This window comes from Schistocerca cancellata, chromosome 2, assembly GCF_023864275.1.
Source record: "Schistocerca cancellata isolate TAMUIC-IGC-003103 chromosome 2, iqSchCanc2.1, whole genome shotgun sequence".
In the NCBI taxonomy this organism is placed as follows: Eukaryota; Metazoa; Arthropoda; class Insecta; order Orthoptera; family Acrididae; genus Schistocerca; species Schistocerca cancellata.
This window is the reverse complement of record NC_064627.1, coordinates 285,217,592-285,244,432: the sequence shown is the minus strand read 5'-3', so window position 1 is coordinate 285,244,432 and position 26,841 is coordinate 285,217,592.

The window sequence follows — 26,841 nt, the reverse complement described above, 5'->3', positions numbered from 1 at the left end:
GTAACCAATGGCACCCCATACCATCACGCCAGTATGTCGATGACGAATACACGCTTCCAATGTGCGTTCACCGCGGTATCGCCAAGCAAGGATGCAATCATCATGATGCTGTAAACAGAACCTGGATTCATCCGAAAAAATGACGTTTTGCCATACGTGCACCCATGTTCGTCGTTGAGTACACCATCGCAGGCGCTCCTGTCTGTGATGCAGCGTCAAGCGTAACCGCAGCCATGGTCTCCGAGCTGATAGTCCATGCTGCTGCAAACGTCGTCGAAGTGTTCGTGCAGATGGTTGTTGTCTTGCAAATGTCCACATCTGTTGACTCAGGGATCGAGACGTGGCTGCACGATCCTTTACAGCCATGCAGATAAGATGCCTGTCATCTCGACCGCTAGTGATACGTTTGGATCCAACACGGCGTTCCGTATTACCCTCCTTAACCCACCGATTCCATATTGTGCTAACAGTCATTGGATCTCGACGAACGCAAGCAGCAATGTCGCGATACGATAAACCGCAATCGCGATAGGCTACAATCCGACCTTTATCAAAGTCGGAAACGTGATGGTACGCATTCCTCCTCCTTAAACGAGGCATCACAACAACACCAGGCAACGCCGGTCAACTGCTGTTTGTGTATGAGAAATCGGTTGGAAACTTTCCTCATGTCAGCACGTTGTCCACCGGCGCCAACCTTGTGTGACTGATCTGAAAAGCTAATAATTTGCATATCACAGCATCTTCTTCCTGTCGGTTAAATTTCGAGTCTGTAGCGGGTCATCTTCGTGGTGTAGCTATTTTAATGGCCAGTGGTGTCTGTACTCCTCATGAACAGGAGCTATAACTCTGGAGAAATTGTCTATATGGTGATCACATCATCTGCAAAGTATACTCTTTCACTGCCGTCCATGTCTGCTGTGCCCACAGGTATGAGCAGATGTGGCGCACCTGTGACTGGAGCAGCATTGGTTGATAGCTGGAAGAAACCTGCCTAGGCATCTGCATTCAGGTTGCTCTTAGATACAGCAGTGTGCCTGGAGCGGCCTTGTCCGAGACATCCGTGCTCAGGTTCCATTGCACAGCGCTGCACTTAGTTTGTGAACATGGTAGCAGTTGTGGATATATATAACATCATTAATCAAAATATCCACGGGTGTACTGCCGGTCTACAGTGTCCAACGAGCACAATATTTCGGCGATCATACATGTCGCCATCATCAGATGAACTGACGGACTGATCTCCTGTGAACGTGCCGGCACAGAGATCCGTACGCTATCGCTTCTCAGAGGGAACTGGGTTCGGTCGCTGCGGCGGCCGATTTAAATACCCTCCGAACAAACGGAGGGAGTCGCCATGGTTAGCCCACTCTCACCGGTGGTTGCGAATTTATACTTGGAGAACCTCGAGGAGGAAGCCCTGTCGTCATCCGAATGGAAACCTACTTGCTTTTTCCGTTACGTGGACGACACGTTCGTCATCTGGCCACATGGTATGGATAAACTCCTTGACTTCCTTACACATCTAAACTCCATACACCCCAACATCAAATTCACAATGGAGACTGAAACGGAGGGTAAATTACCTTTCCTTGACGTCTTGGTGAAGAGAAGGGCTGACGGCACCCTAGGTCATGGGATGTATCGGAAGACAACGCACACTGATCTGTTTTTGCACGCAGACAGCTGCCACCACCCTTCACAGAGGAATGGGGTAGTTAAAACTAGTAAATAGGGCGCGCTCTATCTCTGACGCAGAGAGTCTACCCCAGGAATTGGAACATCTGAGAACTGTATTTCGAAAAAATGGGTACTCAGAATGGCAGATTCAACGTGCTCTCCGCCCAACCACTACAGCACAACCTGTGGAGACGGATGAAATCACGAGGGAGGAGGTAGGCACTGCATTTATTCCATATACTGGCGCACTCTCGGGGAAAATCGCCAGCATTTTGAAGAAACATCGGGTCGGAACTGTGTTTTGTCCTCCGAATAAAACTCGTGCACTGGTGGGGAGCGCCAAAGATGACCTCGGTTTGAGGAAGGCCGGCGTGTACCAGATTCCGTGTCAATGTGGCAAGTCGTATATTGGTCAGACGATGGGTACCGTCGAGGATCGATGCCGTGAACACCAGAGGCACACTCGACTGATGTATCCGAGCAAGTCGGCGGTCGCTGAACATTGTTTGTCGGAAAATCACACTATGGAGTATGAACGCACGAGGATTCTGGTTCAGACGTCGAGATACTGAGACAGCGTTGTTAGAGAGGCCATCGAAATTCGCACCAATGACGACCTCATAAACCGTGACTGTGGCTATAATCTTAGCAAGGCTTGGGAACCAGCGATTGGGTTAATCAAGAGTAAATCGAGCAAACGTAATGTTGTGACGACCACGGCGGACAGAGCCATCACATCGACGTCATCTCAGACGCCGTCGCCATCTGTTCCATCGCGCGACAGTGGCGCGGACGGCGGAGGGAGCGCGCCGCGGGCGGAGGGTATTTAAATCGGCCGCCGCCGTACCGAACCCAGTTCCCTCTGAGCAGCCATAGCGTACGGATCTCCGTGCCGGCACGTTCAGTCTGTCATGTATGATCGCCGAAGTATTGTGCCCGTTGGACACTGTAGACCGGCAGTACACCCGCGGATATTTTGATTATCAAATACGCCGGGAGAAACTCAAGAATCATATAACATCATTGTTCTTTTTACGAGAATTATTTCCACATGGTCGTCAGAATGCATGACAACTCTCGGTCGCATCAGGAACGGAGACAGGAGCACACACAATTGCAGATACGAATACATGTGTGACATTCTTGTTTATTACCGGGTTCGCTTTCCAAAAAAAAAATGTTCAAATGGCTCTGAGCACTATGGGACTTAACTTCTAAGGTCATCAGTCCCCTAGAACTTAGAACTACTTAAACCTAACTAAGGAAATCACACACATCCATGCCCGAGGCATGATTCGAAACTGCGACTGTAGCCCCGTCGGCTTCGCTTTCCACACGGTTGTTTTGATGCGCGACAACTTTCAACCTCACCAAAATCAGCGACATGTGTGCAGAAAGAAGCGCTGTACACCGATTGCCATGGAAATACACAGCTGTAAGTGTCAGCTCGCTGCATGACGAATAATTTCTCTCAGTACATGTGTGTGCACAACTGGGTGATCGTGCATACTGACTGCCACCTGTATGTAAGCAGCACCTGTCCATTTCAGTCTGATTAGCATCATTCATTGAACGATCAGTACATCCTGATAAAGATGCAGCTAGTAAGTCCTCATGCTGCAAGGATGGAGTTGATGGTGACGGTAATCAACCATCACCCCTTTTAATGCTGCATAGTATGTGGAATTAATACAAGATGAGGCTAGTCCATAGTCTACAGTGAGTTCAGAATATGTCCAGCATATGTAAACAGATGTGCTATTGTGCACCGTGTTTGTTGTGATGTAACAAGCACCTGTCAGCAATATGTATATGGACATGGCCTTTTGCACAAGGTGTTTTAAGTTTTTAAGTGTTTTAGCAATGACAAACCTTTTATACGAGGTGCGACAATAAAGTAATGAGATTGATTTTCTTTGCAAGATGTGACAACCCTGCAGGCTTGCGTAGGCACAATATCTTTGACCATGGTCTATAAACTCCTTGTAGCCCAAGCGGCACGTCGATGCAACTGCTCAGTCGTGAGTTGTGCTGTAATAAGTTGACACGTGCTTGTGTCTCTCGTTACTAAAATGGAACCGCGTAATATTGCGCAACGGTGTGCCATTTCTTATTGCGTTAAATTGGGTGAAAACGCGACAACAACTTATGGCAAGCTTCAGAAGGCTTTTGGAGAGGAGGTTATGCCAAGAGCTTAACTTTTTCGTTGGCATAAAATGTTTACTGAAGGCAGAACTAATGTTGAAGATCAAGACCGCAGTGGACGACCATCAACCTCACGGACGGGTGTCGACTTGGCTAGGGTGAGTGAACTCCTACGATCTGATCGAAGCTTATCTGTGAAAATGATTGCAGAAGAACTGAATATCAATCTAGAAACGGTTCGTCTAATGGTAACTGAAGATCTTGGTATGAGAAAGATTTGTGCAAAAATGGTCCCCAAAAATCTCATACCACAACAGCGAGAAACACGAAAAAATGTGGCAGCCGATCTGTTAGAGCAAATGGAAATCAATCCAGAATTGTTGAGCCGTGTTATCACTGGTGATGAAAGTTGGTTTTTTCAGTACGATCCAGAGACAAAACGCTAAAGTTCGCAATGGTGCTCAAAGGGATCACCCAGACCAAAAACAGCTCGCATGTCAAAGTCAAAAGTGAAATGCATGCTTGTGTGCTTCTTTGATTCCATGGAAATTGTTCATAAAGAGTGGGTGCCACTTGAACAAACATTAACCAATATTACTACAAAGAAATTTTAGAAAGACTTCGTAAAAGAGTTCTTCGTGTCCGTGCCAACATTGGTGATAATTGGATTCTGCATCACGATAAGGCGCCATCCCATACTGCTCTGTCAGTACCGCAATTTTTAACCTCAAAACAAATTTCAGTACTACCACAGCCACCTTATTCACTAGATATTGCTCCGTGCGATTTTTTTCTATTTCGAAGAGTCAAAACGGCGGTCAAGGGACACCAATTTCAAACAACACAATATGTCCAAAAAGCTGTGACGAGGGTCTTGGAGGATATTACAGAAGATGAGTTCCAGAAATGTTACCACCAATGGCAGAAGCGCTGGAAACAGTGTGTGCAATCAGAAGGGAATTACTTTGAAGGAGACAACACTAAACTTGACTAATACAGTAAGCAACATTTTTTTCACATCAGTCTCATTACTTTTTATTGTCGCACCTCGTAATGTGCTGATTTTTATCCACTTGACATCTTTTGCTCGAGGTCAGAGCAAAATGAAGACGTTTTACAATAAAAAGATTATTAATACCTGAAGATGACAGCAAAGGCTGTTGAAACTGGTTGTCTTAAATAAAGAAATATGTTACGCGATCTGGGGTGTCGAATTATTTTTAACCAGTGTCCACATGGAGCACATTTGACCTTTGAAGAGTGATCCAGATGTCTTACCACAAGTACCAGCGACACTGGACGGGAAAAAGGTAAGGGGCGGCACACAAGCCGCACGTGAGACGCCTAAGCTCTGAAGCCCTAAGAACAAACAAGTAGCCTGACATGTACAACCCGAATATATTTATTATATGTGAGTAATTATGTCTAAGGTACAGAATTCACACTAAGTACTGTGGTAGGTTATGTTGTATTTGTTGTGGACTGACAAGACAGCCAGTCCACAGTGACGGGTAACCGAAATGCACGCGTTAACTCACGCCGGCTTGCGTGAGGTCTGAAACAGGATACGTTATGAATGCTATAAAGAAAAGTACGTAGCTTCTTTAATACTTAACTTTTATTCATCCTTGTGGTACATCGCTCCTGACGATACAAATAAGACTATTTCAATACAAGCACTGTAAGGCTAATGGCGCCTTGCTAGGTCGTAGCCATGGACTTAGCTGAAGGCTATTCTAACTGTCTCTCGGCAAATTAGAGAAAGGCTTCGTCAGTGTAGTCGCTAGCAAAGTCGTCGTACAACTGGGGACGAGTGCTAGTACGTCTCTCTAGAACTGCCGTGTGGTGGCGCTCGGTCTGCAATTACTGACAGTGGCGACACGCGGGTCCGACATGTACTAGTGGACCGCGTCCGATTTAAAGCTACCACCTAGCAAGTGTGGTGTCTGGCGGTGACACCACAGTATTCTTACAGTTTTATTAATTTTCTTCTTTTCGTGATGTATAGGATGTGTTTTCACTTTGATGTAATTTGTAGAAAAAGGCATGGTAGGCAGTGTATTGTCTAAATAAGATGAGAGCATATTACTGTCACGGTATGGACTGTACACCATTGCTGCGTAACAATGAGTCATGGACAACCAGTCTTTACAAGAAGGGGAAGGACAATGATGTGGATTCCTTTGCCCCAGGTGGCGTTACCACTAAGGATGACCATGACAACATACTACGTTCACTGTGAAGAGTTTTATTTTCTTGCGTTCTATTTTTGTGTGATGGTTAATATAGAAGGATATGCCAGTCGTTACGAGAGTGAATGATATTGGGTGTTAGCAGCTGGATTTTGTATTGTATATTTTTGCTTTGTCATTATACTTATAACGATGTTTTTTCTTTTAGAAGTCATTGTGTGGGTCACTTCCAAAGGGATCTACCCCATATTCATATCCTATGCTGTTATCATAAACAGTTCCGTGCAGGATTGACCTAAAGGAATGATGAGGCTAGAATTATGAGGAAAAGGGTTACCGACTAATGGTACAACCTTTGACATAGCAGGAAAGGCTTTTCGTCTTCCAGTTACTATCAATGGGACCACTATAGTGAATGTGACACAACCCTCGTTGTACTGGGCACATAAGCGGTTGGAGGTACTACAAACCCAGACCCTTCCTTACCAAAACATCATCTTCAAACCTGATCTTCTCCGTTGACTAGGTGAACTTATAGCTACACAAAAGCGGCACATTAGCACAGATGGGAAAACCTTTACAGCAATACCATGACGAGCCATACAGGAAGCCTTGAAAATGAGTGTTTCTAGTGCAGCTGTGTTTCTGACTGTACTTTAAGTAGCCTATATCTACTTTAGGCAGTAAATCCCCAATGTGCACTGCACAAACTGGTCAGTTCCCCACCATATGCCCACTTCATATCGAATATTCAAAGTTCCAACTTTATCTCAAATATTGCAGAATAGCCTTCATAAAATCAAACTTCTCATGGCGTTGAAGAACTAAGTTCTACGTTTGTTGGAACTATTCCACTATAGTCGTACATATTTCAGTGTCCTGCACTTAGCAGGCTTGTATAATTTCCCCAAGACCACACATAAACACATACACGCGCGCGCGCGCGCGCACACACACACACACACACACACACACACACTGTTGTTTCCACAACAACTATTGACACCCGCTATTGTGACCAGCGGAAAGACCCCCTTCACAAGCGCCGTTTTTCGAGAACTCGTATCGACATTTATCGAAAAATAATGTAGGAATTCGGTGGGGTCATTTATACTTGCTAATAAAAGTCTTACTGCCCCCTAGTCGATCACGACCACGTTTCACATATCGCTAACATCTTCAGAGCCTTCATCTCCACCATTTAGAAACTCACTGGAAATGTTAGATGTCTTCTTTAGAACGTAAAGCACAATTTGTGTGCTGAATCACTTGAAAATGTAGTACTAATACGGACAACAGATCTCATTCTGTATATAGCAGGGATGATTGAGTTTAAAGTGTCTCAGCTACATGGATATCAAAATTTCCATCACACCAAGGCGTACCTACAGTGTTAGGAAATAGTACTGCCACAATCAAAAGAGTGTGCTGTGGTTCAGCTGACTGAGAATCCATGGTTATAAATCTGCTACTACAGCTAGTAGTATTGCAGACTGTAATATATACCGCTACTACCTTATTGAACCTACTGTTAGAACCCGGCGAATCTACTACTACTACTACTGCTGCTGCTGCTGTTACTACTTCTTCTGCTGCTACTACTACAACCACTAGTACACTACAAATTGAGCCACATCGACATACACGTCTGTAGCTGTGTGAGCTATATAGCACATTGCCCTGAACAATCACCCTTACAGTTCATCATAAATGATTTAGAAATCCCTAGAAAACATTAGATGTTCATGTCAGTCGTTTACGCGTGTTGAGATGTAGGACATTCGCAGTTCCAATCAAAAAGGGTACTCTCCCATGTGTAGAACTATTTTCAACACGTGTACAGACTTTTCTCGCTACATTTGCCGAGCTACAAACTGGAACGCTAGAATAGCCACTATGTGGACTGCAGCTGCTTTAGGTTAGATACAAACCGCTGGAAAACCAGTTTCGAAGTAAAATTCGTTGTTGCTGACGCAAAATTGATAAATCAAGTTGCACACTCTCTTGACCTTAGAGTTCATCGAACGAAGACACATGTGGGAAAAAGTGAAGTACACCATTACCCTGTCGCATCTAGGACATAAATCGAATCGTTGAGTTCCATTGCTGTAGCGTTTCTAAGTCAGCTGTATGCATACGTTTCTCTAGCCATTTGCTTTACAGTTATTGTGTTTCTCGGGACTTACAGAGATTTTAAAGACACATAAGCAACAAATCTAGTGATATTTGCAGTGGTTGTGTGTGAACAAGATTTTCAAACTTCTTCTATCAAGCATAACTTTGACTTTAGACGGTCTTCGTCAGAAATGATTTAGAAATCCTTCGGAGACGTTTCACATCTATATCTGCCGTTTATGTATATTATATGGACAATCTCAGCCCTGTATAACAAGCTGCGTCCTGTGAATTGCAGCGGATGCCCTACTTTATCAGACTTCTATGTAGGAGGGATGACTGGAGTTTTGTGTGTCCTCCACACCAATGCAGTACTGCGCTATTGATTTTATTTTAACGTTTGGACCTGAAGACTGTTGGATGCCGCATTGTGTATTCTGGACTCGCACCTTGTGTGCATACGTCAGATTCAGTAGCGAGCGTTTTCATCTGAATATATTTCATCCAAGGAACTCTAAAAATGGTCTACCGGTTCAAAAATTAGACCTCATCCTATCAAGGGCTTGTCCAAACCATTTAACACAGAATCATGACATTATATTGGGTCCGAACAAACAGATACTGCGAGCTATTGGACTTTTCATTCAGTTTTATATTTTAATAGAACACCTTTTTATTTACACCTGATACACTATATGAATTGATCAATCAATTACCAAAAAAGGTACCCAACACGTTAGTAAGTAGGGATTCCCATTTTTTTAGAACGGTCAATTGGTTGATGCACTCAGTTGTAGCTCTACATCATCGACCAACTGAGGGATTTTGCCTCTCCTAATTTTTAATTTAAACTACATTCCTAATGGGTATTGTATCATTACCAAGTTCACATTGTGAGTTGCAACACGTGCTCAGTGCAACTATCGAAAACCAGGAAACACGTTCCATTGCCGAACCATTTTATAACATTTCTAGGATACTGTGCTATCATTGAGTTGACACGCACAATTAAAGGTCTATATCGCTAGCGTCAGTCGGCTGTCGAAATATGGAACAGGTCTCATACGCTTTCTGGAGTCCGAATAACAACAAGCATTCCTGAACACTGATTGTTTGGAAATCAGCTCACTCCGTTCGTCCAAGAAACCCAGAAAGTGGGAGTCACTGAGTCCCTGACTTCTGGTCAGTTCCGAGATGTCACGATATGAGCAAAATGCGGAATATAACGTGGGATTTATAGTTGAACTGAAGGGTTCCTAGCGAACAGCATGTTGTTCTTAACGGTGGGGAAATGGGAAATGCACGCTGTCGTTCATGACCCTTCATCCCAAAAAAAAAAAAAAAAATACTACACGTTGATGTTGCCAAAAACCGAGAAGCGATTCTTCTTGGTGTTTTAGCTCTATGGAGCACCCTGAGGTGCTCTCAGTGACCGTACATACACTGGATCAAGAGGCATGTGTCATGTATCTAGTTTTGGCTCGCGACCTTTGTCTGGCCGCTGGCGCTCTGGCCGCTGGCCCAGCGTGAACAGTGGCTCGTATACACATGGTATAATGGGGCAGTGCATTGGCGTAGATGTCATTTGTACTCAGGTGAGTCACGTGAAATGATTTCCGACGATTATGGCCACACGACGGTAATTTGAAGACCTCGAACGCAGAATGGTAGCTGGAGCTGAACGCATGGAACCTTCCATTTCGGAAATCGTTAGGAAATTCAATATTGCAAGATCGATAGCGTCAAGAGTGTGCCTAGAATACCAAATTTCAGGCATTACCTGTCACGCCGGACAGCCTTCACTCAACGACCGAGGACAGCGGCTTTTGCGTGGAGTTGTCAGTGCTAACAGAGATGCAACACTGCGTGGAATAGAAGCATAAATCAATGTGGGATTATACGACGAACGTATCTGTTTGGACAGTGCGACAAAGTTTGGCGTTAACGGGCTATGGCAGTAGACGACCGACGTGATTGCCTTTGCAAGCAGCACGGCACCGCATGCAGCGCCTCTCCTGGGCTCATGACCATATCTGTTGGGCCCTAGACGACAAGGAAACTGACGTGGTCAGATGAGTCAAATTTTCAGTTGGTAATGGGTGATGGTAGTGTTCTAGTGTGAGCAGATCCCATGGAGACATGGACCAAAGTTGTCAATAAGGCACTGTGCAAAATGGTTTTGGCTCCATAATGGTGTGAGTTGTGTTTACGTGAAATGGATTGGGTCCCCTGTTCCAGCTGAACCGATCATTGACAGCAAATGATTATGTTCAGCTACTTGGAGTCCATTTGCAGTCATTCATGGACTTAATGTTCCCACACAACGATGCAATTTTTATGGATGACAATGCGCCATATCATCAGAACACAATTGTTCGCGATTGTTTTGAAACATAATCTGGACAGTTCGAGCGAATGATTTGGCCACCCAGATTACCCGACATGAATCCAATCGAACATTTATGGGACATAATCGAGGGATCAGTTCGTGCGCAAAATCCTGCACTGTCAACACTTTCGCAGTTGTGGATGGCTCTAGAGACAGCATGGCTCAAAATTTTTGCAGGGGATTTCCAACGACTTGTTGCGTCCACGCCACATCGAGCTGTAGCACTACGGCTGGCAAAAGGGGGTCAGACAAGATATTAGCAGTTTACCACCTCAGTGTAAGCTCTCAGTTTTGTGAGGAAGCCACTGGTAACCATACAATGCTCATATATCCGTTTCTAGCTGATCTGTTTAGTACTGTCCTGCTGATTGTACTTTAACATATAGACCTAAGAACTGCTAGACTGTGTTAAATTATTATCTCATGTCGGTTGAGTTCTGTATTCTTGTGTTCATACATAGGAATCAACAGGGAAATTTTTCACCTTGGTTGAATCGTTCTGTTGCCTGTCGCAGCTACATGTTGCGTAAACTTTCGCATTAATATTTTGCGATGGGAATGGCGCTGCCTGTGTCTAAGGTGACCTACTGCTGTTAGCTAGCAGCCGTCAGTCAGGCGCCGCTGTCAACAGCCGCCTGCCGCCAACGCTCTGGGCCGAATCGCGTGATTATAGCATCACTACTCTGACAGCGTCATCCTCCATTAGATGAATGATTTGGGGCGCTATTCGCCTTCTGTCTCTGGACCATGTCTAGAGGATGCACTGTGGTCTAGTCTGATAGTGGTGGCAGTTTTTTCATCTTTAAATGCCATGGATAAAAAGGGTAAAGGCCATCACTCTCATAAGAAGTCGTTGTTATTTCATCGTCTATATTTACTGCAGTTTTTGACCGTTACGATTCAGCTCGTAAATAAGTATAAACTTTTGTGATTCTGAAATGTGTTTGGTACGTGGATGTTACATATAAGAAAGTTGAGTTACCAACAGAACTGAGTTTGGCTTCCATCCCATCTTCTCTTCTGATGACCAGCCCCTGCTCCCCGCCCATCTGCTATCCCATGATCTCAATAACCGTAAATCCGCTATTCTTGTCTCCTTAAACCTATAGAGAGCCTACGCCGTCGTCCTGGGCATTACGGTCTACTCTTCAAACTCCAGGCTTACGCACTTCCAGTTGTTTATGTCCACATCATTCCATGTTTCCTCTCTAACCGCCCATCTTTGTTACCACTAACCACACAAATTCTTGTAACGCTGATCCCTCACAGGCATGGTCCAATGCTCTGTCCTCTATCATGTCCTCCACAGTGATGATATTCCCAAACCACCTCCATAGCCACCTCCTGCAGTGTGCAGATGATGCCGCTTTCCGCGTCCTCTATCCTACACTCCAGAAATCCGAAAAATCTCTCCAAACCCACCTCAATCATTTTACCACCTGGTGTAGCCAATGGATACTCAGGATCAACCCTTAGAAAACTCGAGCGATAATTATTCGATGCACCACCCGCACTTTCCGTGCCCATGACTTCTACCGTACCATATACGATAAACATATCCAATTAATTAAATTAAAAACTAAACTCCAAACGAAAAGGCCATGAGGGCTCAACGGTACTCACCGGCCGCCATGTCATCCTCAGCCCACAGGCATCACTGGATGCGGAAATGGAGAGGCATCTGGTCAGCACACCGCTCTTCTGGTCGTGTGGGATCCTTACCAGGTAGGACTGACGGAGTACATCGAAAAAGTTCAAAGAAAGGCAGCACGTTTTGTATTGTCGCGAAATATGGGAGAGAGTGTCACAGAAATGACACAGGAGTTGGGCTGGAAATTATTAAAAGAAAGGCGTTTTTCGTTGCGGCGGAATCTTCTCATGAACTTCCAATCACCAACTTTCTCCTCCGAATGCGAAAATATTTTGTTGACACCGACCTACATAGGGCGGAACGATCACCACGATAAAATAATGGAAATCAGAGGTACGGAAAGATATAGGTGTTCATTCTTCCCGCGCGCTATACGAGATTGGAATAATAAGGAATTGTGAAGGTGGTTCGATGAATGCCAGGCACATAAATGTGATTTGCAGAGTATCCATGTAGATGTAGATGTAGATACGAGACTGGAGCCGCTACGTCTCAATCAAGTAGCTCCTCAGTTTGCTTCACAAGGGCTGAGTGAACCCCACTTGCCAACAGCGCTCGTCATAGTCACCCATCCAAGTGCTGGTGCAGCCCGACAGCGCTTAACATCGGAGATCTGACGAAAAACGGGGTTACCGCTGCGTCAAGGCCGTTGGCCATTCCAGTTAATTAGTGCACTGAAATGTATTGGACCAACCGCCAACAAATCCTATGACTCATCAATGAAGTCATTGATATCATCATCAGTAACCAATTTTGGATCAGGACATTCTATCATTTTTTGATAAACCCAGTGCATTAGGAATGGTGGTTTCGAATATTTCGGCAACGGTTCTGATCGACTTCTATTCTGAATAGATATTAAACAAGTCTCTGGCAAATCATGTAATACTGCACTTCACAAACACAGCTAGCTTAATCTATCACTTTACGACGCTATCTTGAGTGATGTGCTTATGAGATGCGATATTTAGGACCTGCAAATAATGGATACATTAACCTGCTGATGAATGAAAAAGTCGTTGGTTTAATGAAAGATGAACTTAATAGTGAACATACTATAGTATTTCTTGGCCTACAAGAAATAATGTATGCTCACAAAACCATGTCTGGATGCTTAATATGCAGAGCAAAAACATAAAACAATCTTTTATTAATAGGTTAACCATAGATTATTACAGAATATGTGTTCTGGATTCAGGGGAAATACCTACTGCCTGGTCTACAATTCTACGAAGCAATTTCTTATTTCTAATACTAAACAACACAATTCTGCTTATCCACACAGAATGAGAAACATTTTATATTTCCAGATAAGCTAATTAAAGTGTCTTCAGGCCATTATTGCATGAAAAATAATGATTCATTTTATAGTGAATGCCTGAAAATGTAAATAACTGTAAAAATATAAAACTTTAGATGATCAAAAGCATAAATAATGTAAAAACCTGAAAAATATGTGTGAAAATATAAAATGAAACTGATGTGAATTCATATACTTATCTCTAAGTAACTTACGTTCTCGTTATCTTGCTGTATACTTTTCGACAGACATTAATTGCTTCATCATACTTGATCAGATAGTGAAAAAATACGAAAATATTGCACAATGCCCAAATGTAAAAACATTGAACCAATTTTTTTGTGATTATTGCAATGTAAACGCATTAAATAAAAGAAGGTTGTACCTAAAACCACTGAATATAAAAATGTTGTATGTAAAGCATGGTATGAACTTGTAAAATACACTGACAGTAGCCGGCCGCGATGGTCTCGCGGTTCTAGGCGCTCAGTCCGGAACCGCGCGACTGCTACGGTCGCACGTTCAAATCCTGCCTTGGGCATGGATGTGTGTGATGTCCTTAGGTCACTTAGGTTTAAGTAGTTCTAAGTTCTAGGGGACTGATGACCGCAGATGTTAAGTCCCATAGTGCTCAGAGCCATTTGAACCATTTTTTTACACTGACAGTAGCAATGTAAAAAGGAAATAGTAACAAATTTTATAAGTAGAATATTTTCTGTTTCTCCTTCCCATTCCGCCTGTAATACACTTATATTGTTTGTGCTTCATGTAACATTAGATTAGCGAGTTGAGAACCATAATCGTTCTCTCTCTCTCTCTCTCTCTCTCTCTCTCTCTCTCTCTCTCTTCGCAGACCTAGCTGACATGTGTATCAGACACCTCAGAAATGAGGAGATATCTCCCACACTGGCCTCCACAAGATCTCTCAGCATGTACCAGCACTTACCTCCTTAACATATTTCTCAGATGCGTGCATACACTGTTCAGCCATAATATTATCACCACCGACCTACTATCGATATAAACCCATCCAGGCACTAGCAGCATCACCTGGTGAGGAACAACTGTTAGACACATTCACGGTGTGTATAGCATCAGTGAGCATACAGTCCACGTGTAGATGGGGAAGGCACATGATCTATCTGAGCTTGACCAAGGGTAGTTTGTGATGCCCGGAGGGTTGGCACGAGCATTTGTGAATGTGCATGACTTGTCAGGAGCTCAAGGAGTCATATGGCCAGTGTCTTAAACCAAACCAAGGTGAAACCATGTCAGGATGTAGTGGGGTTGGACGGCCACCCTCATTACAGATTTCGGATGTCATAGGCTGGGCACACTGTAAAACAGGACAAGAGGCGAGCTGCAGTGAAACTAACATACAGTGCTCTGAACACTCCTAACAATGGGCCTCCACAGCCGATGACCCATGCATGTGCCAATGCCAACATCAGGACATCGGCAGCTACGACTGAAACAGGCATGTGACTATCGACACTACACGTTGGCGCAATGGCAGTGTGTTGCATTGTCTGATGAATCCTGATACCTTCCCCTTTCACCAACGGGAGGGCGCGAATCCATCGTCTTCCAGGGGAAGAGCTTCTTGACACCTGTACATTAGGACAGAGACAAGCCGGAGGCGGCTCCATTATGCTCTGGGAAAGATTCACGTGGGCATCCAAGGGTCCAGTGGAGCTCGTGCGAGAGACCGTGATGACCACGGCGTATCATATACTGGTTTCGGACCACGTACAGCCCTTCGTGACGATCATATTTCCTGAAGACAGTGGTACGTCATGTCACAAGGCCAAGAGGTGATGGAGTGGTTCAAGGAACACAGTGGCGAGTTCGAATTAACTCGGCAGATATGAACCCGATCGAATATATCTATAATGTGATTCAATGTGGCGTCAGACATCGCCACCTTCCCCAGAAGTTATGGGAATTAGCTGACGTGTGTGCAGATGTGATGCGAACTCCCTCCAGCGACCTACCAAGGCCTCATTGCTTCCATGCCACAATGTATCATAACTGGTATCTGTGCCAAAGTTGGACGCACCAGCTATTTGGTTGGTGGTCACAGTGTTCTGGCTGATCAGAATATATGTGTGTTTCTATTGTCTAAGGCCGACTATCTATGCTATTCTGAACTGACAAAAAAAAATTCAGGTCAAAGGTGTTTGTAAGGTAACACAGAACTCAGATTTGTGTGTGTTAGCGTGGTTGGGTGGGTGAGTGGGTGGGTGTGAGAGAGGGAGCGAGAGAGAGAGAGACAGAGAGACAGACAGACAGAGAGAGAGAGAAAGGGAGGAAAAGTGCAGGTGAGGCGATGATCTTCACTGTTCCTCCCAGTATCTTCCTACAGGTAATGGCTATCACTCTCGTAAATTTTCCCACTCAATAGTATGCAGAGGGTAATAGTAGTCACCCTGTAAACTGATTACCATTGTTCCCTCACCATCATTCTTCACTGAACATAACTCTCTATTGACTATCAGTATCCATTGACCATTAAAGATTCAGGTGTGTGTGTGTGTTTGTTTGTGTGTGTGTGTGTGTGTGTGTGTGTGTGTGTGTGTGTGTGTACAATTTAGAGGCAAATATCGTATGGAATTTTGCACTAGTAGCAATATTAATACTTTGCCGATGAAATACGGAGTTTAATGTGTGCACACAATTGAGATGCAAATGTCTTATGCCACTTTACGTAAATGCCTTTAACCATGGCACCTATTCAAATGCTGGTTATGGAAATAATGCATTTCTTTGCAATTGACACAGTTTTTACACAACTGACGGCGCCATTTTAATATTAAGCTGTTCAAATATGGAGATACGTGTCTGCACACAATTCTGAAGTAAAATATACTTGCTATTTTACACAAATATCTTTGACTTCCAAGTGAAAGTTACGGAGATAAAGTATGTCTTTGAACTTCATGCCAGAAGCATGCATCTGCATTCTGATTGGGTGTGTCCATTTTAATGCTGTGCTGTCAGTGGCTGGAAATGGTGAGGGGGAAAGGTGTAGGATGGGGGTAGGGGTAATATACTACTGGATTAGGTCCACCATCTTGGATTTACTTTTTTTTTAACTTTTCACTATCAGAACTGGGTTAGAGCCAACATCTTGGATTTTGATTTGTTGATTCATTTTAATGGTCCTTGAAGTGCAATACTGCGATTGGCTGGAGAGAGGGGGAGAGTAGGACTGGGAAGGACTATAAAGCACAACTGGGCTAGTTCCTACACCTTGGAGTTTTCCATTTCCCTCCATATTACATTTTTTTAAATTTTCCCACGAACTATCATTTTTCAAATTCACCATCACTGCCATCTAGATTTTTTTTAAATTTTATCTTATGCACCATCTTTGATTTCTAAATTTCTCACTAGCCACAATTTTTAATTTTGAATTTCTCACCACCAACATTGACTGAAGCATTGTAGTTGTGACGCTGACTTATGGCAGAAACTTGGAATGCTCACTCTCTGGGACACAAAGGAAAACAGAAATAAGTTCAATGGCGAAAAAAAGAAAGCAATGTGACATCCTTGGAAATTGTGCAGCATACACAAAAAATGCGTCCAGTCGATCCTTGAATATACATGTGCAGCCCACATCGCTGCATTGACAAATGAAATGCGTTCTCGGTGGGATATAAGATGGGGAATAGGCAGGCCCATCCATTCACTGAATATCCTCACATTCTAAGAGTTCTTCCTCCTGCGCTACTCGATGCAGTCACAGATTATCATCCAGTCACACGAAGTCAGGACCAAATGCACCCCTGAAAAGCCACACATGGACAAGGAGTACGGTGTCACAATAATGTTGACATATGAGTATCTCATGTTCAGAGATTTGGAGGTCGGTACACCCATGCAACATTATACCTCCCAAACTTTAACACCTTGGAATGGCCTGCCTGTTATCCAGACTTAAATCCTATTGAGCTCATGTGGGAAGCATTTGGGAGACGTATTGTATCACATCCACTTGCAGCAGTGACCATCCCAGCAATTGTCAATCAGCTGGTGGAGATATGGAACGCACCACCACAAGAACTTCTTACCAACTTTGTGACCAGCATGGGAGCTCGGTGCAGAGCATACATTGCCATCCATGGTAATCAGACATCCTATTAACAACAACATCCGTTATTCTATACTGTCTGGGGAACTATTTTGAATCGCGCTGATTTCAGTGTAATTATTGTCTTTAAATAAAAGTGTCATGCCAGCCGGTGTGGCCGAGCGGTTCTAGGCGCTTCAGTCTGGAACCGTGCGACCGCTACGGTCGCAGGTTCGAATCCTCCCTCGGGTATGGATGTGTGTGATGCCCTTAGGTTAGTTAGGTTTAAGTAGTTCTAAGTTCTAGGGGACTGATGACCTCAGATGTTAAGTCCCATAGTGCACAGAGCCATTTGAACCATTTTTAAAAGTGTCATTTCTGTTCATCTCATTTCGTATTTCCTTCTGTTACCGTCGTTACTATACGACGGCAGTTGTTTCTATGTACAGTCCAAGTTTCTCCAAGCTACGTTACTTGGCAGTCACACATCACGCTAAATTAACTCTCGTTCTTAAGTTTTGTACACCATTGTTTTGCATTTATTTATGGCGAAGCTCTGTGGCCACAATCTAATCAGACATGCGTCTCTGCGTTTAGTAATAATTTCCTAATGATTCCACATCCCTATACACAAGTGCATCATCTGCAAATAACCTAGGAGAAAGTATTGCACAGTAACACACTTATCACCTGGTCTTGAGGTATGCCTGATAATTATCTTTCGGTGTTGCCTTAAATTAATAACCATGTAGTGAGTTATGTTTGATAGGATGTTTTTAATGTGCTATTATTCATTGCTAGGTCTTGGTTTAGTCTTCCACTAACCATACAGAATGTTTCTCAGTTCTGGAATGAGTTCCATACGGCCTTGGAGTTCTGAAAGGGAAATTGCATAAATAATTAAAAAATAAAACTGTCAGCAAAGGAACGAAATTTCAACAAATCAAAAGCATTCAAAAGAATAACGAAAATTACATTTTACTCAGGAAAAAAATTGTAACTCATTCTGAAGCGTGAACAGATACACCGAGTATTGTGGAAATTATTTGGAAAAAGGAAATTAAAACAATCTTAATTGCAATACTTTCCTCGTTCCCTTTCAAGAGTAAATAATTATTCGTGGTTTTTAAGGCTTTACCATCGCAATAGAAGCTGTTGAAGTTTTGTGGCAATGGGTTAGGTGGTGTCATTACAACTTCGCCAAGTTTCCGTCGACCATCTTCTCACCATGTCAGGTAATTGATGCCAAAATTTGATGCCAAACTGTAAAAGGACTCTAATAGTCACAGCAGGAATAGGTGTTGTTGTGAATCTGTTTACTATTCCAAAAGAGCTAGATTCATTCCATGCTGCATCTAAAACTCGGTAGCCCAGAAGTCTCAGTCGACAACCAATCAATATTTATGGTAAATTCTGAGGATGTCAACACTGCTTTGATAACTAGCCTAGAGAATTACGTCATTTAAGAGCCAAACCCTCAGGAGCAATTTTAATCACCGCCCAGCAGTGAGAACCACCCACTAATGCCCATGGGAGAACTGCCTCAGAAGCTCCAAAATGATTGTACAAATAATTTGTGTGCAGGACCAGAATTGGGGAAACATACACTGTGTCGATATGTTTTAATGGCAGCTTCTAAACCCGTTGTCCATGAAACCCAAGGTACTTCCCTGCTACGCTTGTCTGTTATCATCACATGAATGATTGGGCTAAGTGCCTCTCAATATGCACACAGTCTTTCTCAGACAAGAAGTATTCTCAGATACTACAATCAAACTAAAATTATTTGTTAGTTGATACTTCATGCCTTGGAATATAGTTCCTCCATTCACGGCTCACAATGACACATACAAACTGAATGCCATTGCCAATCAGCTACAATAAAACATCAGTTCTTTTCCGGTGTATTGGAAGTGTAATGTCCACACGTAACCAGCACCCCATTTGACTGTCACTGGCTGCCTAGAACAAAATGCGGTCTGTTGGTAACATACTCCCTATTTTTCGGGCCTCAGTTGATATTCAACTGACAAGTGATCGAGTCAAACTATTACAAACACCTAATAAACAGAAGTTTTCAACAGAGTTTAGTGACTCCTATTGTGATGAGTGGGTGTTGTGTGCTGTCCTTAGGTTAGTTAGGTTTAAGTAGTTCTAAGTTCTAGGGGACTGATGACCATAGATGTTAAGTCCCTTAGTGCTCAGAGCCATTTGAACCATTTTGAAGTGACTCCTACAACATCTATGCCCCAAACATCTCAAACTATTTCCACAATGTATCGTGCAGCAGTAACTTATTCTATATTACTTGTTTCTAAGTGACGTCTCCTTCAGTGTTGAAAATCACCATCTGAAGAAGCTGTGACAGCTGTTCCACCAACTGCGCCACGGCTAAATGCCCTTCAGCACCTTTTTTTTCTGTTCTCTGTAGATGACAGCTTCCTGAGTCTTGTCTTTTTCACAGCAGGTGGCCAGAAAGAACTGTCACAACAGCTGCGGCAGTGTCTCATCAACTGGCTACATTGCCTTCACTACCCTGTTGTTGTTCTCTGTAGACAGCAGCCTTCTTTTTCACAGTGGGCGGTCGGGAGGAGCTGTCGCAGCAGCTGCAGCAGCTGTCTCACCAAGTGCACTGCAGCCCAGTGACCTTCAGCGCCTGCTCACTGTTCTCCATCGATGGCAGCCTGCTGACTGGTTTCTCAGCGGCCGTCATCACATACGCCATCATCCTGCTGCAGTTTAGTTCAGAGTCCATTGCTGGCAATGCAACCACTCAAGCATCTGTTTCCTGAATTCTTCACTCACTGAGAGACTAGTTACAACATGTAGAGCATCAGGAGATTCTCTGTAAGGACACCACAGGAAGTTCTACCTTGATGTGCATGTCAGGTTTGAGAAGCAGGTGATGTAGCAGCAAAAGATACAAATACACGGTTAATGATACGATATGATGCACGTTTTATATCAATAATTCAAATTTTAAACATCTGTTGAGTTTTTTGTGTCATAGTCACAGATATTGTACAGAAATGTATCATTAAAATTTTGTTTGTGGTATAGTAAGTACTCAACGGATGTAACTAATTTCCAAACCTGTCACTGTCTCCATCAAATTACTCATGCATTTAGTTTATTCAGCTGTAAAGTGCTCTGAATTCTTTAACTGCTTGTCGATCGTGATGGCAGTGTGTAACTTCACATTATCTTCTTGGTTGGTCATCATAGCAAGTCTCCCTCTGACCCACGAAAATGTGGGGGACGTGCCAGTTTCACTGTATTATATGAATGCCTGTAACCCATCTTCCTGCAGTTTAGTGTTGTGCCTGTGTTATCCTAGATGATTGTCAAACTGGAAGAATAGAGATATACCATTCTCGTAATTATGCAGTTGCTGGAGCATGCAGTAAGAAATGTAACAGGGATAGAAGGTGTGATCATAAAAAAATGATTGACATTGAAGTCGAAACTAGTAAAAGTTAAGCATCGTTCTGGGAGGCAATATCAGATCATAAATGTTGTCCATGCTTTTCATGTGTGACCATTCTCAAGAGTAACATTTTGCACTGGGAAGTTGGGTTGCATGGCGCTGTCTGGTAGAACAGTATCACTACGGCACAGTTCAGCTGACACAGCAGTTGTGGGCCACTCTCATACTAAGTAACAGAGTACTGCAACACTTGGTGAAACACAGCCATTGGTGGTACAGTGTGATCTGCTTATTTCGTGTGGCCAACAAGACATTTGAAATTCTTTCTTTTTAATGTCAAGAAGAAGTAGTGTTATTAAGGGGAACTGGAACGCCCTATCCCGACAATGTTAGATTTAGTGACTTGGCTTCCCTGTATTTCAGGAACCACTGACGCCACTGACATGAAACTTTTACAGCACATTAAACTGTAAGTTCTGAGTCTACTGAACCTCATTAATTGCATTTCAGCGACTGCTTTCGTTAATGGGAACTAACCTTCTTCCTGAACACTAAACACATCAAAGAGGGGAGAGGTTTCTGTGGGTTTGGCAGGGGATGTTGAGTAGTGTGGCTCAGCTTCCTTCTAATTTCCGGAACAGTCTCTCTTTGTTTGTTGGCTTCTGAGATGTTCTTACTTTGTTAGAGGCGCTGGGCTCGCGGCAGCAGCTCGATTTCAGCGATGGTGGCCGCGAGAGGGCGCGATCAGCAGTATGGCGGAAGGAGTTATGGATGCAAGGCAGTTGGGTGGTGTGGCTCTAGCTGGATGGAAGTGGCAGCGAGAGTTGGTACACGGCCGCCAGAGTGGACAGGAGGAGTCCATTGGTTTCCAGAACGAGAAGCCAACAGGTGTTTACGTTTAATTGAAGGGGATCGTCGTCCACCCTGGTCTTTAACTCCTGGTATTCAGTGGAATGGCTGTAGTACTATGATCCCGGACATTAATTTTGATCCTAGTTACAAAACTCTGACTGATGGTTTAGCTCAATTCCTGAAAGAATGAACCTAGAGAGTGTCGCCTTGATGGCAATTGTGTCATATTTGTTCAGTTAATCTGAAGGCCAACCCGGTGTTCTTCTCTAGATATTTCCTGACATCTTCGAGGTAATGGGTGTTTATCCTTAAACTCCATCATAGAAGTGTGCAAGTCGCTGTCTTCTCTGATCTTGACTTAAGTTTGACAGCTATTTGATTTAGCTTTTCCGTCTGTCTGCCCCATCTTGAGTTGTTCTGGGTCTCTGTACTGTCTCTCCTGTTTTTGTTTCAATACGGCCAAGTGGGCCTTGGTTTCTGCCTGCCTTTTGTGCTCCTGATAGCCCGGTTCTTTCGTATTGACTGTGGTTTTACAAAGGCACTGAGCTATTTCGCACTGGTCTTATACTCCCCTCCCATGTGTATTCATTAAAACTACTTCAGAACAAGAGGTATGGAACCGACCAACACACACCTAAGAGTATTCCAGTTCTGCCAGTGCGAGGGCCACCCCCTGCAGAAGACGACGCCGATTTGATGGGTAGGAAGGATGCTCAGCCCTGTGACAACCAAGGGACTAATATCTGCAAACGACTCACCGAATAAAGAGTTATGTAAAGCAATTTATATGCGTTTGCAAAATTTCTCTTAAATGGTAAATGATTTAAGAATTTTCTTGTTTGTTTAACTGAAAAGAAATTGTAAGCTTTCGATAAGTATGATGGAACCACTGATACTGAAATATTTTAAAGAAATTATACATAATTAGAATTTTGCCCTGAAAGTACAGTGTTGGGGGGAGGGTCTTTCAAAGGGTGGTTTTTTAAATGGATAATACTTTAAGAAATGTCATGTTTGTTTAATTGTAAGATTTTATTAAAGGTGGTGGAATCACTAAGACCTTAATATTTAAAAGTAATTATACTTTTTTAATAGAAAAAATCCTGTTGTTTGTCCATCGCTAAACTTCTGGGCTCATTGGGAGTTTTAATGGATTTGAAAACACGCCTTTAGGGAGTCTCTTAAATTTTTTTTCTCTGAAGTGGTTAACATTTCCTTTCAGAATTGGGCAATGGCAAATTTTTTTCAATCGCATGAATACCTCTTTATTCATGCTACGTGTTTTTTTTATTTGAATTGTTTAAAACCTGTTACTATATTAATTAAAATATTGGAAATGGTTTCTTATTAAAAAGATTTTGGGTCTTGATTAAGTAACGTGTATAAACTAAAAGGTGAACAATGTTTTCCCCAGACCTTGCCTAGCCATCTCACGTTCCCTTGGATTTGTTTCTAAAACCGTTATTACGTTCTGACTGGCAGTGTCATACATAGACAGTGTGTCATAAAGATGTATTGGTGAAAAAAAGGCGACTAAACACGTAATTACGAGGTGCGACATTAAAATAATGAGACTAATGTGAAAAAAATGTTGCTTACTGTTTTAGTCAAGTTTAGTGTTGTTTCCTTCGAAGTAGTTCCCTTCTGACTGCACCCACTTTTTCCAGCGCTTCTGCCATTGATGGTAACATCTCTGGAACTCATCTTCTGTAATATCCTCCAAGACCCCGTCACAGCTTTTTGGACATCTTGTGTTGTTTGAAAATAGTTTCCCTTGAACGCCGTTTTGACTCTTGGAAATAATAAAAAACCGCACAGAGCGATATCTGTTGAATAAGGTGGCTGTGGTAGTACCGAAATTTGTTTTGAGGTTAAAAATTGCGGTACTGACAGAGCAGTATGGGATGACGCATTATCGTGATGCAGAATCCAATTATCAGCAATGTTGGCATGGACACGAAGAACTCTTTTAGGAAGTCTTCCTAAAATTTCTTTGTAGTTATATTGGTTAACTGTTTGTCCAGGCGGCAAAAACTCTTTATGAATAATTCCCTTGGAATCAAAGAAGCACACAAGCATGCATTTCACTTTTGACTTTGACATTCATTCTGCCTTCTCTGAACATTTTATACCAATGAAAAACTTGAGCTCTTGACATAGCCTCCTGTCCAAAAGCCTTCTCAAGTTTACCGTAAGTTGTCGTCGCGTTTTCACCCAATTTAACGCAAAAAGAAATGGCATACCGTTGCGCAGTATTACGTGGTTCCATTTCCATGGTGAGGGACACAAACACGTGTTAACTTATTACAGCACAACTCATGACTGAGCAGTTGCATCGATGTGCCGCAAGGACTAGAAGCAGCTAATACACCAAGGTCAAAGATACTGTGCCTACGGAAGCCTGCAGGGTTGCCACATCATTATTTTATTGTCGCACTTCGTAGGTAACCTCAGAACCCTAGCTATGACTGCGTAACCCTTGCCATGCATTAACGAAGGCAGTTGAAGTGACATTTACGTCTCAGACTGGGTATAACGTACATACACAGCTCTGCCAAAACGTTATGACCAAATAGCCAGTATGCCCACCTTTAGCATGGATAACAGTGGCAACACATAGTAGCATGGAATCAATTAAGGCCTTGGTAGGTGGCTGGAGGGAGTTGGCACCACATTCGCACACACAAGTTACCTAGTTACCGTAAAGTCCTGGGAGGTGTCGACAGGTTCTAACGCCATATTCAATCACATCCCAGATGTGTTCGATTGGGTTCAGGTCTGGAGAGTTGGAGAGTCAGCACATCAATTTAAACTCGATACTGTGTTCCTCGAACTGCTCCATCACATTCCTGGCCTTGTGACATGGCGCATTATCTTGTTGAAAAATGCCACTGCTGTTGGGAAACATGACCCCAATGAAGGGGTGTATGTAGTCTGCAGCTGGTGTACAACACTCCTTGGCCATCATGGTGCCTTAGATCAGCTCCACTGGATCCATAGATACCCATGTAACATTGGCACATGCATGGATGGTCAGCCGTGGCAGCCCATCATTAGGAGTGTTTGATGCACTGTGTGGTCAGACACACTTGTACTTCATCCACTATTAAAGTCTCATGTTGTTCTGCCACAGTTGGCTACCTGCCCATTTTACCAGTCTGCGCAGCCAACGATGTCTGAAATCGGTAATGGCTGCCCAATCCCACGACGTCTGACATGCTTTCATCTTGGTTTCACCACATGTTGAAGACAGTCATCTTAGCACACTTCAAATACCCAGCAAGTTGAGAGGTTGACACGCCACTCTCTCACTTTAACAACACTGTCAGTTAGTGTAATATTCATATTTTAGGGCATGATCTCGATGTTCCCCAGTACCACATTTGGTATGTGTAGTTTATGACTTTTTTACATGAGAAAATTGTGGGCAGAATGTTCATATAACTGCATGTATAGCCCAAGAGGAGGCCATAGTAGAGGTGATGGAGAACAGGGAGAGAGATGGATTGTGGGCCATAAGTACTGAGCCCAGTGACCTGCGAATGATTCTGGGAACCAGTGCACTGTGGACTGTACCAGCAGAGGGACTTTGGACCATGGCTCTCCTCTCTTTCAGCTTAGGGTCGGCGAAGGGGGACACCGGTTTGCAAAACATTTCATCTAAGCCAAGCAACAGTTCATCGCAAAGGTGGCCAGTTGGCAGAAAGTGGGTGGAGGATGCCATTTAAGAGAGACTGCTGTGAACTGAGCTTTTGCGTAAACGGTGGGAAGGTCACAAAACTCTGAGCATTCTCACGTTAGAAGCTGTGATGATACGGACAGAGCAGCAAGACTGTAACTCCCATGACACCAGAAAGTCGCCAGGTTCTTTCAGTGAGCCACAAAAACATATATCTCTTAGGCGCGACTGTCTGAGAAGTTTAACAGCCTTCTTTCAGAAACTGGAAGTGATCAGCTTTGAAAAATTAGATCCCTATATAAATGAGGGACTGTGGTCCCGTCTAGGTAGACGTTTCTTGTCGAAACATGGCCATGCCCTAGTCTATAATCTTCTTTTTAGAGAAAAGAGAGATTATGAATCGCTGATTGGCTGCTCTCAATGTATGCAAAGCAGAGGCTTGCTCCCCTAGCATGGGAACCCCAGTGCTGTGTCTGGATTGGCTACCAGGTCAACAGAACGGACAAGAGGAGAGATTCAATGACTGACGATAGTTCGATTGGTTTGTAAATGTGGATTCAGTTTCTTTCGTGCTAATGCGGCTCCCATACCGAGACTTGCTGAAAGTGGTTATGATTCTTGGCTTTCTTCGTCTTCTGGTCCTCCCCTGGTGGAGAACTTCAGGTCTTCCCCTAGTGGGGGAGACTTGTGGTCTGTATCTTGTGGTGGACTAAGAACCACTCGTAGTTTCCAACCGCGCAACCGCCGGGATTTCAGGGCTCTGATAGGGAATTTTCCCACGTTCTAATGATCAGAACACCAGACTGAGTAGTTTGCAAATTTTGTGGACACGTTAGAACATACAACATTAAAACTGCCACAGCACGCCACTCCTCGCCCACAGCGCGCCGTTTTCTGCGGCCGCCTGAATCGAGGTGAAAGGGTAAAGTATTGCTGCACTGGCGTAGGATTATCAAATGGTATTTACAGCTCCCTGTTCTCCAGTGAACCATAGTTTGTGGAGTACTTGGTCGTAGTTGATTCCAATTGAACAGAATTGGACCTCACAGTGGATTCATGTAAACTATGTCAGATTGTGTTGAAAAATGGATTAGTTCAGAAGAAATTTTGCATAGCTTCCACACCAATGAATGCTTTGCCAATCAAGCGCCATCTCTTTTCTGATATGTGTTATTCATTTTTTGTTACATTTATCAGCTCTTTGTAATTATAAAAGTATTAATGAAAAATTGACATTATTTTTGTAAGCTTAAATATGCCACTGGTCTCAGTCATACTCCCTCAACTATTCACTGTTTTTAATTATTATCGTGATAAATAAGTAAACCAGCAATTC